Source organism: Lampetra fluviatilis, chromosome 30, assembly GCF_964198595.1.
Source record: "Lampetra fluviatilis chromosome 30, kcLamFluv1.1, whole genome shotgun sequence".
Lineage (NCBI taxonomy): Eukaryota > Metazoa > Chordata > Hyperoartia > Petromyzontiformes > Petromyzontidae > Lampetra > Lampetra fluviatilis.
In genome coordinates, this window is record NC_136304.1 from 2,585,038 (window position 1) to 2,600,703 (window position 15,666).

The following is a 15,666-nucleotide window of genomic DNA, read 5'->3' on the forward strand; positions in this document are numbered from 1 at the left end:
TTGCGTTGCGATCGAAACGTCGTAGTTTTTTGTTATTTTCTTTGAACCCATCTCCGTGACTTTACCGAAAGACCCAAATAATATTTGATGTCTCTGATTTTGCAACTCCCTGGATCCATCTCCTCCCCTCTTCTATTTCTCAGTGTAAGTCCAAGCATGCATCTCTCCACGCTTCTTTGCATGCTTCGTTACAGGCGTGATGATCGATTTATAGATACCACATCGACTTCTGATGAACCTCTTGCTTTCAACTCCACAGGTGATTGAATATGGGGAAAGCTGCGTTGGGCAGAGGTTATCAGAGCATGTTGAAATATTGAGATCAGCGGGAGACGCGTAGAGCCTTTGGAAATACATTTGTACTTTCCTCTGTAACATAACATTTTTTTTTGCTGGGATATCGGTACATGGATCCACCTATTGGTGGCTACACACACGCTGTGCATACACGAAGCAAATACATTGAAAAAGTTTGCACTCATGGACCCATGGTGTGTGTTTTGAAAAATGCACGGTTCATTTCAGACCGTGTGCTTCGCGATGAGCACATGTCCAGCATGCAGGCAGGCTGAGCAGCTAGGCAAACAGCAACGGGAGGCTAAAGCCGACGCTAGGTTTTCATTTTTGCACGAGGGTGAGTGAAATATAGGATGGCAAGACAAGACGCTTGGCTACCACACTGGGCATAAGTGAGCAGCTGATAATGAGCCTGTCGTAAAATGTCGCGGCAATTCCGAAAAGGAGAATAACATGCGCTAATACAACCGCCCCCTCCCTCGCCACAAATAATCAAACGGACCGCAAATAACATTAAGACAAATATGTAAACGTCATTGACAGTGAAGTAATTTTTTTGATTCCAACTGTCTTTCGATTTAAAGCTTTCGTGACTGCAGGGATTCATCTTCTTGGTTCGTTCGGTAAAGTAACGTAGAAGGGAAGTAATAAAATAATAAAAATAAAACATAATAAAATAATTCTCACGACGTTTCGGCCACAACGCAAGCAGCCGTCCTCAGGTGAAGACCAGGTCTGTCGGGGAGACAGCAGGTCTGTCGGGGAGACAGCAGCCGTCCTCAAGTGAAGACCAGGTCTGTCGGGGAGACGCTGAGGACGGCTGCTTGCGTTGTTGCCGAAACGTCGTGATAATTATTTTATTATGTTTTATTTTTATTATTTTATTACTTCCCTTCTACGTGACTTTAGCGAAAGAACCAAGAAGATCCAACTGTCTTCTTTAACAATGTGAACCGTGACGTGTTTTTTTTGTTAATTTCATCTGCAGTCACTTTTAAAAAAAAAAATCAGAATTTCGCGTTGAATGTGGTGAAAAAAAAAGAGAATTGCCCTCCTATGAGCAATCCGCGGAAGGAGGTGAGAGCAACACAGCTCAGTACCCCGGTGTGCTAAATTGGTTCTGACAGGAGCTCCCGTGGGGTGCCGAGGTCCGGTGGTTGCCTGGGATTGTTTTAGCCTTTGGAGAAGAGAGCCCCGGACATGCGGGAGGCGTCATGGCACATATTGGAACGCGAGAGAGTGAGAGCAAGCACCCCCGGGGGAATAAATGGCGAAGGAGCAGGCGGTCAGGAAGCTGCCCCCCCCCCTCGCGGACTCACCCCTAATGCACCTTATTTATATTATCTGCATGTCATAATTCAATCTGCGGCGCTATGATGTAGTGGCCAGGTTTGGCTTCGCCCGTGGAAGTGGCGTCGGGGGGGGGAGGGAGCTGGCCCAGACACGCGTACGCACGCGCGCACTGGCTGGAGAACAAAAGAAGGCTGGGAATGACTGGTTATGCATCCCCGCCTGTTGTTTAAATGAAGTAATTCCGTGAGAGGGAATAATTACAGTGATTGCCACACGAGTCTAGGGCTGTGGAAAGGCACCACGAGTGCAATACAGATGCATTGTTTATTGACATTAATTCATGCATTCATGGGGTTTTGCGATATAGGCGTCACCAATCTCTGGCTGGGAGGAGAGCATTTAATGGTCCGCTGTGGGGTTTGCGAATTCCCCGTGTCACATGTGCCCAATGTAGCTAATTGAAGCGTACATTAATAGCGGTACCTTCACATTTCCCTCGTTGAATATCCCTTGTGTAAAAATAAATTTATCTCATAGCATTATGATTTTTGCACCTGACTCGAGATTATTGTTTTTGTTCAGCAAGCGTATGACGATGAACATCATAGATTCATAGATTTAAAATCAGTGCATAGCCTCGGCATGCAAGCGCAAACATGGTGCAGGTAATAATCGGCGAGCTTCAAACACGCGCCAAAGAAGTTGCACGCAAATTATATTCTAATGCTATATTTACACTAATGGTGGGAACAAAATTGCATCAAACAAGACGAATGAAAATAGTGAAGCCACTACAAGGTAGACGGTAATAATGAAAACAAAAGAGACAAGGAATATTCAAGTGTTGATACCCAACCCCCCTGATGTACGAGTGCATCGGGGTTCGCAGTTCGAAACGCCGAGTTGTTTGGCACGACGTCCGATGCTTTGCACCGCAACGCTGGGGAGATACATTTCTTCAGTCCTTCTCTTCAGCTCTTCTCTTCAACGCTGGGGAGCTTCTTCTCTTCAATTCCCGCTCAGTTCCTGAAGAAGCTCTCGGCATCTTCTTGGTTCTTTCGGTATAGTCAAGTAGAATGGAAATAATAAAATAATAAAAATACAACATAATAAAATAATTCTCACGACGTTTCGGCCACAAAGCAAGCAGCCGTCCTCAGGTGAAGAACAGGTCTGTCGGAAAGACAGCATCTGAATTGGCCGAAACGTCGTGAGAATTATTTTATTATGTTTTATTTTATTTTTTTATTATTTCCCTTCTACGTGACTTTACCGAAAGAACCAAGAAAATGAATCCCTGCAGTCATGAAAGCTTTAAATCGAAATAAAAGCTCTCGGCACTTGAGTAGAAATATCGGACCACGTGCCGAACGACACGCGGTACGACCCGAAGACTCAATGAGGCACTGTGGCAGCCCTGAATTGTGACGATTCGTAAATATATCGGCGGGTAAGGGTGAATAACAACAAGCGCATTGTTTACAATGCGTATACTGAATAAAAAAAATTCATACAATAATTAATAACTCAACGAGGAAAGCTTTGGCCAGTCAATAAATTATCGTTAATGAGGATTCTGCTTCAAATGTCATACTATATTAGGAAAAAAGTTTTGCTGGCTGGCTTCCTGCCTGAAGGAAGATACGGAGAGGACGGGACAGGAGGCGAGTGGGGATAGAGTGGAAGGGCATCAAATGGAGAGGAAATAGAGAGAGCAAAATAGAAACGGAGTGACAAGCAGTCGGAGCAAGGATTAGGAATAGAGACAAGAGAGAGATTGAGAAGGGAAAAAGGAGAGATGAAAATAAAGAACAGCGAGGGTGAGGGAAACAGGTAGAGGGGAGGGAGGGCACATATGAATTGATGAAACAGATGAAAATAGAAACAAAAGTGACAATATCGAGATACATAGGGATTTTGAGTACAGAGACGGTAAGAGAAAGGTGGAGAGAGACAAGACTCTATGTAAGATTAAACGTTTACTGGCTGGCTCGGACGGATGGCAGGATGGTCTGGCGGTCACGTCCAAAGGACATGCTGGTTGCAAGTTTCGATAAATCGTCTTACAAAGTAGTTTTGCCTGTGGGAGGAAAATAGCATGCCCAGCCGCAATGCGTTCACCGTTTGTTGCAGAAGTTCACAGTTCAAATCCGGCAGGCCGCCCTGGTTATTGTCGCGGGTGTATCAACCATGAAATATACAAGACGTCTGCTTCGCAGTGCACGTCAAAGATCCCTCCAACGCAATTTAAAAGAATCGGCCATTGTCTGCTGGCATCATGGTCTAAGGTTTGTCAAATTCGCAAAATATTACCCACAAATCACTCAGTTAGAATTACGCAGAGCAACATCGCCCCCGAGTCGTGAAACTATAAGAATGGTGTGAATGACATTTTTTTTCATTCTTTAACAGTAATCATTATGTAATAATAATTATTATTTAATAATATAACAATTATTATTAATTATTCAAGCTTTGTACAGATTCGTTAGAAACCTGTCACTCAAACTATGCAATCCCACAAGGCCGTTGAGCTGATGGGTTGTTTTGGAAATACTTTTTTTTATTATTACGTGGAGAGACAGGAATATGCTTATATCGTTTGACATTAATATTTTCCACAATCACACTTTTGATTATTTTGTGTGTTTGCTTGATATCTTCCTACCGGCACTGTGCCATTTTTTGTGTCTCTCGTTTGCGTTACGTATTCTTGGTCCACACAAAACCCCACCTCGAGATTACAGGCACATTGGCGTTGGTGGAAATGATGGCGAGCCACCGAAAATTGGCAGCATCAGTAAGCACCGTGGGTGAGCTGAATGAAGAGGGAACGCCTCTTATCCGGCACGTTGGAGGCAAGAGAGTCCGTGGATTGCGTTGCTCTCTGAGATTTCAAAACCCCACTGGGCTGCAAGTCGACCAAGGAGGTGACCGATGCAACAAGCGGATTGTGAGCCGATCTTTTCTGCGTGTCATCTCTTCCCATTGTTATGTTGTTGTGTCACTTGACACCATTGACGCGTTGAGAATGAGCTGTTCCGTCTTAAACGATTTCCCAGGTTAAATATTGCAGTTAAGAAATACAAAATGCGTGCTAGTTTTTTGCAGGTGATTACAATTCTGCGTTTCTTCCACATGCAACAACGCACCGTTTATGGAATTGGCCAACCATCACAATTGCCGGACTCCTCTCCTTAAAAGGGAGTCTTGAGACTCGGCGAGGAATTCCTGAATAAACAAATAGCCACCGTTGCATTATTTACCAATAGGCAATGGTTAATACGAAAACAAATGCTTAAAAAATGTTACGAGCCTTAAAAAGAATAATTCCGTGTCGCTGATGCAAGCAGCGTGAAATGCTCATGAAAGTGGGAACTGCTTGTGCCCCTTGTCCTTGCATCTCTCAATCTCGTCTGTGGAGAAATTAGCCCACTCGTTTTCCTTTTTTGAAACTCCACCAGACGCTACCTCCGGGCGAGCAATATGGAAATCGTAAAGTAACTCTTAAATGACAAAGCACTCGTTAAAATTAAAAGTGAGCGATTAACGCCGACACTTTTGTAATTCCGGATCACCTTCAGGCAAATAAACCCAGACAGTTTCAATTCGGTCTCTATGACCCGCGATTCTGCAAGCGTGTTGCGAGTTAACATACTTTTTTTTTTCCATGAGCTATTTTTGATGGTGCAGCAAGGTAGTCCATGTCAGGTAGCCAAGTCATCGGTGGGACCATTGGCCATTTGTCGATTAAATGTCTGTGGATGCTGTGCTATGGAGCGGTAGCGTCGCGGTTAGCGCGCTGCACTGCAAGCCCAGCGACCTGTGTTCGATTCCCACACACAGCCAAGATCAATGACGATTATCTGAACCGGTCCTGGGCCTCCCCAAGGTCGAATCAGCCTCAAATGAGTACCTGGTGTAGTGTGTATACATCGCCAATTCTCGTGTGTCTCTCCGGCCATCACAGGTGCTACTCGCTAACAAGCACTTGCCCCAGCAGTCTGTTAAGGCTGTACGGGGGATCTTTGTCTGTGCTCTGGTGTCGTGTGCATTAAGTGACAGAATCCACCGTCTTTCAGTAGCATAGTAGGCTGGATCACTCGGCCTTTATCAACGAATGATGGCTTCTCCAAGCCACTGCCATCTCTAAAGTAGTCATCCACTTAGCAGTTGCACACGAGGTGATTTCGTCGCTCCATCTCCACGAGAGACGTCCGCTCAGACACGCTCCATTCCTTGGCTGCCAGTCCGTCACGGTGCTCTACCATCGGCCATCATCCCTGCCAGTGACGCGACGTTAATTTTTCTTCACAGTTTGAGTCACAGGATGTCTTTCGACCTCCGTGCGTTCTCCATTCCATGTGTTCCCCTTTCTGTCTCCCAAAGCAAATTCCGAGGATGCCTTTAGGAGAGACTAAAACGCTTCAGAGCAAATGACCTCAATTTGAGAATGCCCAATGCCAATTGTGTGTTGGTCCTCCTCCCTGCACCCTCCGCAAAACGCGGATCTAAAACATCATTCCACAGTCGTCTGATGTAACGACGACGCGCCTTCAAAATGTGACCTTTTTGCCAGTATCAAAGTATGAAAAGGGTAAAACGTATTCTCATTTTTTCATCACGTGCCTTGTAAGCGTACGTGGGCATTGATCATTCTGCGTGCGTGTGTGAACTTCGTAAAACGGGAGGGCACTTTTTTCACGCGAAACCAGCCACGCCACCGTCTCAAATGCCATGCCTGACCTTAATATGTGCTCTCAAACAGGGCCATCTCGAGCAATCTTAAAACTTCATGGGAGATCGTATATATGTATGCGTGAATTCTGAAGGAGAAAAACAGACACGGATTGCAAGTATTGAATAATTTCTGGACCAATACATCAACGGTGAAATTAAAAAATCACATTTCCTTTACTCACTTAAGTCAATCCATGCAAGCAGCGACACTGAAATTATTTAAGTTTTGTGTCTTTCTATGCATATTTACATAGTTCCTGTATACAAGGTAGACAGTGTGAGGCTGTGGGCTATGCACTTTGTTGTATTGCCAAGATACCAGCCGCTGAATCATAGCGGGACCTGTAAAAATCAACACATAGCAGTTTGCTCAAAACGTACCGCAGCTATAATTTCTACATTAAGCCTGATTCAAGGCAGAATTGCACAAATTTACTGCGGAACCATTATTACAGACATTAAACTAAAGCAAGGCACGTTTCTCCGTGGCAATAGTAATCCCACTGGTTACAGATTCATTATGATTAACTCCATGCGATTCACATGGTCTCCAAATAAAAGCGTGATACCGTGGGTCCTTGCCATAGCAATCCTTGGCATGCGGTGTTCGTCCACACACCGGCACACTTGGACGATGCAAACATTCATCTCATTCCAGACAACATGCCAAGCCTGCCATTGCACTGATTTCACACACACACACAAAAAAAACGGCCGCATTGTGTCTGTTTTAAAGAGATAAAGTTCCCCCTTTTTTGTGTTTGCGCGCTATTTTCAAGTCATGCATCCCTCATACACGCCACCTGTCGAGGCTCACGACCACTCAGATGCGCGCCGTGGGTTTATAGCCGCTGAAATCCCCCTGTAGTCTGTGCACCAGGATAAGAGGGTTGTAAAAATGAAGTATTTGCAAGCTCGGTCCGAGCGCGTGCGGGGCTACGTTCGCCGACGAGCCGGCTAGGACTGTGACAAAGACAAAGACAAAGATCCCCTGTATAGCCTTAACAGACTGTAGGGGCAAGTGCTGTTAGCGAGCACCTATGAAGGCCGGAACGGTACACGAGGGGGTGGGTGGCCAGCACCACGCCCGACCGCCTTTGTCTCCCTAGTGGCGATGTTTTACACACCGCACCAGGTACTCATTTGAGGCTGAGTCGACCTAGGGGAGGCCCGGGACCGGTTCAGATAATCGTCACTGGTGTTGGCCGTGAGCAGAAATCGAACTCGTAGTTGTAGCGCGCTGACCGCTACACTACCGCTCCCCACTGCTTCTCCGTGGCAATAGTAATCCCACTGTAGTCCGACTGTGACACACACACACACACAGCCGCGGCCGCGTGGACTCGCATCCGTGCCAGAACCGTTCGAAGAGCGTCGTTGACTGGCGCGAGTCGATATCCGTGTGCTCGAGGCTCTATATAGACACACAGGCGCAAGTGCGCACGTCATTGTGATGCAAATATAAACACGTGCACTTTATAATGCGCACAGCCCTTTGTTAGGTCACCGCTGGATGCTCGATCGTGTGGTGACTGTAAGGTCAAACCAACCCCCCCCCCCCCCCCATGATCGACTCAGCATGGGGAGGCCGTCATCCAGCAGTGGATAAACAGACTCTGCCTTCTCGACAGACCTGTTCTCCACCTGAAGACGGCTGCTTGCGTTGTGGCCGAAACGTCGTAAGAATTATGTTATATGTTTTATTTTTATTATTTTATTATTTTCCTTCTACGTGACTTTACCGAAAGAACCAAGAAGATGAATCCCTGCAGTCACGAAAGCTTTAAATCGAAATTTAAACACACAGCTTTCAATAATTCTATATATATTTTAATGGCCTATGAACAAATCACCTAGATGCAATCGATGTCATCAGATCTCAAAAGTAGGATTGAGCCTGATTTGACGAGTATTTGGTTGGGTGACTGCAGCGCATGAAATCGGTGTTGTAGGATTGCCGCGGAATTACATTGCCATCAATATCCATTGTTGTACTGTACTACGCCCCAACGTATATGCTCCTGGCCTTCAACCAAAGGCGCACTGATCAGCTTGGTGAAGTATGGTCAAGTAACCTCCATGACCCGCACGCCATGGCGAGGCACTCATCCAAAGGTTGTTCAAGCATATTTTGAAATCTATTTCAATGCAAAAATGTTTATTATTTAAAGCAAAAAAGGAAAAAAATAATGTACTCACTCCACTGTTAACGAATGCACATTAATGCAATATATAGTATATATGTGTGTGTATACACTCGCTGTGTATGCACACGTATATATAATGAACGTGTACATATAAACATTGTGCATCTGTGAGCATGTATGACTTCGATAAAATGCCCAGGGGTGGCTTGGCTGGAGCTATGACAATCCAAGCAGAATGCACACAGCACATCGGACGCGTGAAAAATTAATGAGCTCCTCCCGAAAGGATGCCTAAGTATTCCCGGAGATGGGAAGAAAAAAATCAACCAATGGACCCTGAAAAAGGGAAAACTTCATTCTTTAGAATTCATATTGGAATCACGAACGCCTCCCTTCAACATTGCATACGTCTCTACCCGTTACAAATGTGTTGTGTGTGCGTGTGTATGTGTGGGGAGCAGTGGCAGTGGGAACCCGGTGACCTCGGTTTGATTCCTGCCCATGGTTTAACGTCGGTGGCGAGTAATATCAGCACCGTTCATGGGCTTCCCCTTGGTTGATTCGGCCTTAAATGGATGTGTGAACATTAGGGCATGGTCTTGATCCCACCATCCCCTCGTAAGCAGTGTGGCCATAGTAGGCGCTTGCAAACAGTTTGTTGGTAAAATGTCCTGTGTCATCTTCTGACATGAGTCAGAAACGCATGGCTTTGACGTACGTCTTGCTTTGAATTGAACCTGTGCAAAATTTCACGTGAATTTTTTTTTTACTCACACGGACTCCTTAAGTCACACATTTACCGATTCCCGAAATGCTAAGTATTAAAAATATTTGTGTTAGTATAATTTTTTTAAATTCCTTGAATTAAAAACAATCTGCAACAACTGCACAAACTTGACCACAATAATTAGTAACATAGATCACCCGAAAGTGGCTATCAACCAAAATTCCACTGATTCATTTCAGGATAATACAAACTGTTGTGGCATGCATTGTCCACAATGGGCTTTGTCAGACCTTACAAATGTGGACAAAACATTTATGTTTTTTTGTATTTACATCAACAATATTTTTTGTTTGACATTTGTCAGAAATTTTTGACAAGCAGAAATGAAGTCTAATTTATTTCTATGCTTTAAGTTTTAACCTTGGTGGGGGGGGGGTGGATTTTTCCACAGATTGCAGGCATTGCTGTAAATTCATGAGAGGTCCTAAAGTGGCGGTAATTTTTTTGTAAATTCCTTCGCCGTGCCATTCCAGTCCTCGGACATCCATCACAAACACATCACTGTGATTTTCATTACTGCTTTTGTGTTGCGACTAACCTGATTCATGGCTTTACACGGATTGAGTCCTCTTTCCCCTGCGTAAACCCCCTCTAAGAACACACACACATTCATTCAATCTCATTTCAACAAATGCAAATTATGTCCCAGTTGTTTGCGAAACATCAACACGTATATATTATTTACAACATACATCATGCAGTTCACTTTTGAAGTAGAATAAGGCTAGATTTGTATAGTCCATTGAATTATACAGTTTAGATTGTATTATTCTGACGCACAATATTGCACAGCACAAGCAGTGTGATAACAATTTCAGAGAAAAAAAATTACGGAAAAATATTTCGTCTCATTTGCATTTTAGGTTGGGGTTTTAAACCCAATATTGTGATGTCTAAATATTGAAAGGAAGACACAATATTTAACATTTACTCGGCAGCAGGCTGTATTTACATGAATCAATATGAAGATGTCAGCCATATATTATAATAACAACGATAATTGCAGCCCTCTGTAGTAAATCCACTGCTAGATGAAGACCTCCCAAAGCTGCGTTCGTTCGGGGTTGGTGTCAGGAGTGACCTCAGGACCGATCCGCACATATCGCTCGCCACTCACGCGAACCGTGGCAAGGAATCAAACGCAGGTCACCAGGTTCATATGGCACATGGTGCGTTAAGCAATGCGCTGCCACGCCTCCCAGCCATTCGCGCAAGGCGCGTAGAACCGAGTGTGCCCTGAGCCTGAGTGAACCAAACCTGATTTCTCGTTTTGGAGCTAGTGCCCCCCCCTCCAACCCCCCAACTTGTTTGAAAATAAAAAAAAATATTATCAGGAAGTTTCCGTATCACGTATTTTAACACGTGTATTGTTCATGATAAGCCACGGTTAGATTTTTGCTTGTGAAAAGGTGTCAGCATTTCGATTTAAAGCTTTCGTGACTGCAGGGATTCATCTTCTTGGTTCTTTCGGTAAAGTCACGTAGAATGGAAATAATAAAATAATAAAAATAAAACATAATAAAATAATTCTCACGACGTTTCGGCCACACCTGAGGACGGCTGCTTGCGTTGTGGCCGAAACGTCGTGATAATTATTTTATTATGTTTTATTTTTATTATTTTATTATTTCCATTCTACGTGACTTTACCGAAAGAACCAAGAAGAAGGTGTCAGCAATTAAGAGATTATAGTTTCCTTCCCTTTTAGTTGTGTCCATTAATATTCTTTGGGCGTGTTTAACTTAGACCCGTGGTGTCACCCAAGACTCACAGTGTTCAAAATGAGCCTACGTTTTAATTACTTGCAAGTACGTCATGATTGGGGGTGGAGCACTATGAACCCAGTAACGATTCCAGGTCACGGGCTCACATCAGTAGCGACTGGTATCTGAACAGTTGTGCCCCTTCTCCCCTAAACAAATCCGCATTGACCAATTTGGTGAAATATGGTCAAACAACCCACCATGACCAACATGGCCTGGGAAGGCTTTTATCCAACAGTAAATTGGCTAAAGGCTGTGAATGAATATTATGATCATGACTCGTGTTTCACGATCTTATATCTGTGTATCGAGACGATATTTTTTTCAAACACAAAGCGCAGCGTACCTGTCAACGTGACATAGAGTCATAAAGCGCTCATTTAAAATTCAGTCAATAAGTCTTGACATAATACGCCAAATTACTTATCTCTTTTTTATTTTTACACGGAATAGCCGCATGCGCACGCACGCGCAAGTGTGTGCGTGTGCGTGCGTGCTCGCAAGTTGGGTGAGCTCTCATTCCACGCTGGAAACAACGGCGCAATAATTCCCACCCCGAAAATAAACACGGCAATGTCACGTTTCCCCTGGTGCCCTCTTCGGGAAACAACAAAAATTATCAATGACAAAAAAAATCTCGCGTCGTTTTCTTTTTTCTTCTTTCGGGGCCAGCTTTTTCCGGTCGCTACACCGGGCGCCAAAAACAGACTGGCAGTGATCGACGGTTGAATTCTCAATTACAGCACCCCTCCCCCTCCTCCCCTCCCTTCCATTAAACGCCTTCAAGCTGCTTAAATTAAATGTGGGCTTTTACCTGAGATTCGGTGGCCACTTAATTGCTGGACAACTGTGAACTTCAATCACGGTGCATCTACACGCAGACGCAATTCTCTCCGGCTCAGCCTTTCAGGAATGGATTCCGAACGTTTGTTTTGAAGGTGAACTGATCACATCAATCGCGACGGTGTTTATGTGAATTGAAAAGCGATGCGTTCGTCAGTCACCATCGTGAAAGAGACATCATATCTCTGTCACTGGGCTCTTATAACATACGTTCACCATTGTTTCCCCCTTATCTCGCACACAATAAAAAATATAGGTGTCTTCCCCGGCCTCTGTGTATTAGCAGCGGCAAGAGCAAATCAATTTCCAAGCTGCACCTTTACCTTTTTTTTAATATACCGGATCGTGAATTGTTTAGGCAGCTCGTGGAAGCCTTCATCCAGCAGTGGAACGACCATGGCCGATGATGATGAGCACAGTATACACTTGCAACGCATTAGCAAGACAAACAAAAATAGCTGTTTGTTAATCCCTCTGGAAAGGCTTGGAAACCGACAGTGTGCTGCCGGGATATTTTTGGCTCTTATTTTATTGCGCAAAAAGGGGAGGATCGTCAGTAAGGGTTAAGACGTGTCACTTGGCTACACGTCTCATACAATTAACAAAACGAACAATAAAATATATAAAAGTAATTGGATTTTGTGTTGTTGTTGTTGTACCTAATTGGTTGTATACCACGCAAATGATATCCTCTGCTCAGGTTCATGTGTAGACTACCCCGCAGTGGTAAATCTGCGTCTTTGGCTGTAGTAACTAATTGAAGCGGGAAATCTGGTCTCGTGTTAAGTTGACTGAAATGGAAAATTAGTCATGAGCACTGTCAGCTAATTCACAAGGGTCTGACACGTACATTTTTTAAAGATCATTATTATTTTAAAAGCAACGAAAGCCAGATCATAATTGTGACTGCTGAGCATTCTACAAGCCTGTTTGTAAGTACGCATTAAATAGATCCTGTTGAATATTTAAATGCATTGCTGTAATGCTGCTACCAGCATTATTTTGACACTGAGAACAGTGGATTGTCATGCTGTTTTGGTGCATGATATAATTGTATGTTCTCTTTTGGGTGAGAAACTAAACATTGCAAATACGTCTTCTGTAGCGTCACGCTTCGTTGACCATTCGCTAACTGCGGTAATTAATTTTGAACGATCAAATTAATTTTGTAGCAGGCACACACCAACATGCATTCGTGTTTAAACCACTACGAAATGAGCATGAAACAAAATAATAAATACATCATAGTAACAGTGTGGTACACACTTAGCCAAGAACACAGTTCACATAGCTGTACTGATAATATATCGTAATTCCATTAAGTAATTCGTTCTACTAAAACTGATTGATGTGGCTGATGAGGAATATAAGGTGCAGTTCTCTTAATCACACACTTACTTCTCTTTGAACACTACTTCCCAAAAATTATTGGGGGAAAAAAAAACACACAAAGCATGATATCTGGCGGAGCATTCTTAACAGCTTACACATTTGCACACCCACAAAGTAAAAACGATTTTTAAAAAATTACATACATTTTTTGCTTTTGTTTAAACCGAACACAAAACCCACCGCAACACGACAAACGAGAGCCCAAGGTGACAGCTCTTACCGCCGCCTCCTTCTCGTCCGTGCAAAGTCTCCTCTCACCTGATGCCGTTGACCGTGTGCGAACGCCGGCTCCTGTGGTTGTTGACGGAGTGGTGGTGGTGGTGGTGGCGGAGGTGGTCAGCGCAGGCTGGTGGGACGGCCGGAGCGCAGCATCAGTGCCCATGTGGAGGCGGGAATTCGCGAAGCGAGCAGAGGGGCGCTCTTGTTCCCCGCTACCCGTTGCTTTCCACGCCGTTTGGCCGATGCTCGCAGCAAAGAAGCATCGCGGCAGAGAGGGAGGGGGAGGGAGGGGGAGGGAGGGGGAGGGAGGGTTTGGGGAGCTGTGGCGTCACAAATTTATCAGACACCGGGGAAAGGTGCGTTCCCACGTGCGTGGCAGCGTTATGCTCATTGTGAATGTGTGTTGTGTGCATATGCAAGTGTGTGCGTGTGTGCTTGTCGACTCAGCGTCAAATGAGTATCTGGTGCGGCGTGTCAACGTCGCCACCGGGGAGACAAAGGCGACCGGACGTGGTGCTGGCCACCCACCCCGTCGTGTGCCGTGCACGGCATCTTCATGAGTGCTACTGGGTAACAGCACTTGCCCCAACAGTCTGTTAAGGCTATACGGGGGATCTTTGTTTTTGTGTGCGCCGCGTGCCTCTTTGCATATAGGCTTGCTTCTGCGTTCTGTGCTGTTTTGTTTAACAATTGTTTTGGTATTCTCTCCCGTTCAAAATATTTTCTTAATTTATTGTGCCACGTAATGTCACGGAAGCTGTGTAATGCAGTGTGCCAGTCATATCTAGAGCATGTTATCGTGAGATATGGTTCCCTCTCGGTGGTGGATAAATTGGCCGTTTAATTGAACTGAATTTCCTGTCAGTATTAATTGAATTACCACTATTTGTAGCTTTGACTGGTCTGTTGGATTTTTTTCATTTTTATGCATGTGTGTACATGTGGGTACAGCAAGTAATTATGAATATGTGTTATCAATAAATAAAATCCTCATATGTATAAAGTACGTAACAATATTTCTTAGTATTTTCATTCTATGTCAATCCATTTTTTTTTATATAAATGCACATTTTATACATGTGTAAAGTTTACATGCATGTTTCTAGGGTTATACATTCACATGAATTTGTTTTCTGCAGTAGTAGTTGTCAAACGGTGCACCCTATTTGATACATCATACGCCTTTGTGTGTCTATAAATGTTTCATTTGTAAGTATGCACGTGTTACGCATTGAAGGTGCATCTCATATTGTGTGTGCGCATTTTTTTTTTAATACATGTTCACGCAAGCCTTGCCTGGTCTTGTTTTCCATTCAAATCATGTTAGGGGATAACACGCTGCTTATTGGTTTGGTATGCAATGTATAGCTATATGGAATTTAGATATGTTATAATTTCCCCTTTTCCATAAATTACTGCACAATCTAAGTTCATTCATGGTATAACATTTACAAAGCCTCCTAAGCACAAGGTAAATAATTAATTAAACATCCATACGACATGGTCGTGGTGCTTCAATGGTATAATATCTCGGATTTGGATGGAAAAAAGAGCTATGAAATATCGATTTAATTTATCGTTCGTTAAATGTTTGGCACTAAATTAGTTGCAATTAAAATTAATTAATTGAAACCTGCATTCTTAATTTATTGTGCATCTGTCGATGCAAACCCACATATACTGCAAGAGTTTGATATCAGCTTAGCCAGCTGGTACATTTTAATTGTACACATTCAATCATATGTATTTTTACAGAATATAAAATATATTAGAAATAGTCGGTTTTTCCCAGTCTATTTCTATCAGGCAATGGTACTCGGTCAAATGTCAAAGTAATAATTATGCTGAATAAATTCGCGAGATAACTGAGAGATAATGATCTGTAAATGGTTACAAATGCCACTTTTTCCACTGACGCATCTGAGCCAAGCCAGTAGTACGGGTGCTTTTTCCACTGGCTATTTACTCTGCTGATCCAGGACCAAACCGAGACGAGCTGGCATTTGGATCAGAGCCAAGCAGGGCCAGGGGCCACACTAATGACAGATTCATTACGTGTGATGTCAATCAACACGTTGTGAGGAGACGGTGTCACCGCGTCATTCGCGTGAGTCTTGACTCATTCATTACCTGTGACGTTAGCTGCAAGGCTCAGCTTCTGCAGTAGATACACATGCTGGTGTCT

General features: G+C 43.8%; 1 protein-coding gene across 2 annotated transcripts in view; it reads right to left on the bottom strand.

The window, feature by feature from the left end:
- LOC144943294 (muscarinic acetylcholine receptor M3-like) overlaps positions 1-13,708 on the bottom strand; it is an 80,731-nt gene extending 67,023 nt beyond the window's left edge. For both annotated transcript variants that reach the window (XM_078870667.1, XM_078870666.1), the window contains exon 1: positions 13,521-13,708. The gene's annotated coding sequence lies outside the window, so the exon portion shown is untranslated. The remainder of the gene's footprint in view (positions 1-13,520) is intronic.
- Positions 13,709-15,666: the final 1,958 nt, after the last annotated feature.